Source organism: Oryza glaberrima, chromosome 3 (assembly GCF_000147395.1).
Source record: "Oryza glaberrima chromosome 3, OglaRS2, whole genome shotgun sequence".
In the NCBI taxonomy this organism is placed as follows: Eukaryota; Viridiplantae; Streptophyta; class Magnoliopsida; order Poales; family Poaceae; genus Oryza; species Oryza glaberrima.
The window spans coordinates 14,428,170-14,432,125 of record NC_068328.1 but is presented as its reverse complement, the minus strand read 5'-3'; the positions used below and the strand labels follow the sequence as shown (position 1 = coordinate 14,432,125).

Below are 3,956 nucleotides of genomic sequence, written 5' to 3'. Positions count from 1 at the left end.
TCGCGTGACGAAAATTCATTCGTCACCTATCATGCGTCTCTAATGGCGTTCTATGACGAAACCTTATTTTTTTCGTCATTAATCTAGTGACGATCCTTCTGTCGTCATAACTTTGTGACTCTCATATTCGTCATTATCTAGCCTAAAAAACGTCACAAAATATCAGATGGCCCATTAAAATCCATGTATTGAGCACCCTGTTTATGGGCTTAGCCCAATGGCAAGCCCAACTAGATTTTAGCCTGGCCCATCTATGATGTAGCATATTTTCAGCCCAATTTTATTATATCCATTTGCTTTAGTATCAAATAATAAATGGGCCAAGTCCATTGCAAAAGCCCATATAAGCCAAAACATTATACCACACCATTTTCAGCCCATCATATTATATTCATTTATATTAGTATCAAATAACAAGTGGGCTAAGCCCACATAGGCCCAACAATCAACCACAATAACAACCCATATAGCACAAAGGTTACAACCCATATAGCAACTGGTTCTTCTGATAATGCACCATTACAGAAGTCTTACAAACCGAAAAAAAACAAAGGTTTCAACAAACTGCATGCACCATCAACAATCACCTACAAGGATATGTTGTATCAAACTAGCAAAGATATCTGATTCTAAGGTTGCCAAATGTTCATAGCATGTATTTCTGAGATATTTCACCACTCCAGATGGCAAAATCTTCAGCTGCCTCCATCCTGTACATTTCTTTTCTTGAAAATCAACCAATGGCATCAATGTATCTTTACCCTTTACAAGATCCTACTCAACAGACATCATTGTAAGTACAGAGAAATGCAGTACTGAAATGCAGTATACAGTTGAGAGAAATCTAATCTAGTTCTCAACAAACTGACATAGTATACAGTAGAGAGAGAAGTACAGAGAAATGCGGTACTGAATGCAGCACTACAGGAAAGAAACTCTTAAGTTAATTAATTTCAGGCTAAGTTAAAACTACTGGTGCAACTGGGTAAATTTGGACCACTCATCCAACCAAGGATTGGAATCAAACCAGCAAGCTAAAGTCTAAAGGGTAGCCTCTGATCAGGATCAGATTCTTCACCAGCTAATTGAAGCAGAAATGCTGAATGCTAAATTGCTTGCTTCTGTAAAGCGCACTGAACTGAACTAAATGAATTACAGTGTGAAAGAAGATACAGTAGAAGTAGCAGATTACTTCTCTGTTTTAGCAGATTAGCTCATGGCAAGATGTTTAGATAATGGAATAGATATCTAGTTTGATTGCCAGATGCAAGTTGATCTCTTTGCCTAGAAATTGAGCATGAACATGCACAGTGCATGATGCACTCACTCTCATTCATCAGTCATCACCTACATGAATGTAATTTGTTTACAGGCGGTTCTTAATAACTACTAATTAAAGTATTGGTGTAAGCATCTAATGTATGCAGACTGCATGCCAATATTCTTAGGGATCACATGAATAAAAAATCATTTTGAGGTAGCAAATGTTTGTGTTCAAGAATAGGAAAAGGTAATAAGAAGAAGGTGGGAAAATGACACTTATCTTTCTAGTCAATGGGATCTTTGAACGCAGTGGCACACAACCCTCTGTAGCTTGCAATTCATATCTGCAACAGAGCAACTGCAAGCTTGCATCCTTCTCTTTTCATCAGAAACTTACAGCTCCAGATGAATATGCAATGAAACAAGTTCAGAATATTTAGTCTCTACCTATGTAGCGTGGCAAGAAAGCTCTGCTACATAAATTGATTTACTTTCTGTAGGACAGGGGAATAAGACTTAAGTACACATGCCAAGAATTACCATTGCTGAGAGGAGTTGCAACTGTACTTAGATCTAAGTATCATCATACGCAAGTAAATGCATCCAGAACTTGCAGATCGAGGGAACAGTGCTACCGGATGAATCGTAGGATCAACCATCATTCAACAGAGACAGATAGAGATTAAAGCTTACTGTTGTGGCTCGATGATGGCGGATGAGTGCTCGACCCATCGGCGCTCCACGGGAAGCCACTTGAGCACCCTCCTGCCCAGCGGCTCGCCGCGACGCCGCCGCTGAGTCACCGACGCGGCAGGGGACTGCGACGCGGACGCACTACCTCCGGACCTCCCTGCTGCCCCCTCCGACCTCGCCTCCTCCAGCCAGGAGGGCAGGCCGGTGATGCGGCAGATGCGGCGTGGATCGGGGATGTGGCTGCAGCGTTGAGGAGGGGGAGGGTCGCCGCCGCCGGCCGTCGCCGTGCCCGCCGCGCGCCGAGCTCCTCCGTAGGGCGGCGGATCCGGCCCTCCCGAGGACGGCGCCGCCGGATCCGCCGCCGCAGGCCGTCGCCGAGCCCGCCGCCCGCCGCCGTCGGGGAAGGGAGGCCACCGCCGCGCATGGGAGGTCGGGGAACGAAGGCCGCCGCCGGTGCCGAGAGAGTCGCCGCCGAGCCCGCCACGCCGCACAGCTCCCGTCGGTGAGAGAGAGAGAGAGGAGAGGAGGAAAGAGTGAGAGGCTGAGAAGAGAGGAGAGGATAGGATAAGGAGAGATATTGAACTATATGCCACTTTTAGATGTAGCAATTAACTATTTGCCACTGGACCCATATATCAAAGACATATGTGGACCTACACGTCATTGAGATAGATGTGGCAAATAGTTAATTACTAAATCTAAAAGTGGCAAATAGTTAAAAGCCCTAGATAAGACGGTGGGAGTTAAAATATCAGAAGAGGAGGGGAGAGAGAAGAGGAGAGGAAAAAATTTGAAGGGAGGAGGAGGGAAAAAATTAATTTTAAAATATTAAAATTTCTAATCTAATTTTATCATACTAAATAAACTTATGTGAAAAATTTGTTAAAAAAACGAAGTTGTAGAACTCATTCATAAAATTCGATTTAAAGTTTTACTATTTTGAAATTAATTGAGAGGAGGGAGGTAATATGAACTTCTGGTTGGAGGGAGGAGGGGAAGGGGCAGCTTGGCGGCTGGGCCGGCTAGTTCAGTGGCGCGGCCCATGGAGGAGTAGAGGAGGGTTGCACAGCTTGGGCCGAGGTGGGCCGAGGGAGAAAGGAGGGAGAGGGAAGGGAATGGGAGGAGGAAAAAGGCCGAGCGGGCTGGCGGGGATTTGAATCAGACTTTGGTACGGATTTGGCCCAAATGACAAAGGAGGATTGTTTTTAGTTTTTCTTTTTAATAAATTCTGTTAATTGTTTTTGTTGCTTAGTAAATATTTCGGTGCTTTGAAAATTCAAGTAAACATCCAGGACATATTTTAAACCGAGGAGAATTTATGAAAAATACTTTGGGCCACAATCAAATTTTTTCTTGCACGTATTTTAGTGTTTGCCATTTACTTTTAGGATTTTAGTTAATTATATTATTCATTTTAGAGAATAATTTTTAATTTGGGTGAATTTCAGGATGTGACAATTATTTTAGGGCGTTACAAAGGGCAGTTCAAGCATTCATCAATTTTAAAAAGAAAAAACTTATGATAAACGAACATTGTTAGGAACTTGTGACGTTTGTTGGTTGGTCTCTTATGACAAATAGTAACAGTCACAATACACCATTAGACAAGTTTATGACAATCTGTATTTGATCTTAGTGACGACCACCCCATTTTTGTCACTAACCAGCACCACCCCCTATCAAACGTCATAAAACGAAATGGCATAGTGACGAAAAGCACCATCGTCACGAGGAATTTGTCACAGAAGATCACATTTCTTGTAGTGGCTGGTCACGTGGAATGGGAGAGCGGCACCGCCTCGGTCCCGCGCGTCCCCGTTGTGCGGAGGAGGTATATTTGTACAAATGTTTTCCATGCCTGTATATAAACAAAAAATATTGAAACAAAATTTATATTTTCAAATTTAATTCTTGGTTTATCCCCTGTACGTGCATGATATTTTTTTAGGTGAGCACATGTATTAAGAAAGTAGATATAAATGATTAAAGAAAAGTTGTGA

General features: G+C 42.7%; 1 long non-coding RNA gene across 1 annotated transcript; it reads right to left on the bottom strand.

Annotated features, from left to right (window-relative positions):
• Positions 1–478: 478 nt before the first annotated feature.
• LOC127768856 (uncharacterized) lies at positions 479–2,542 on the bottom strand. The gene is made up of 2 exons (XR_008016626.1): positions 1,957–2,542; positions 479–1,662 (listed from the first exon to the last, which is right to left on the bottom strand). It is a non-coding gene; the product is annotated as an uncharacterized LOC127768856 (long non-coding RNA).
• Between the last annotated feature and the right edge of the window lie 1,414 nt (positions 2,543–3,956).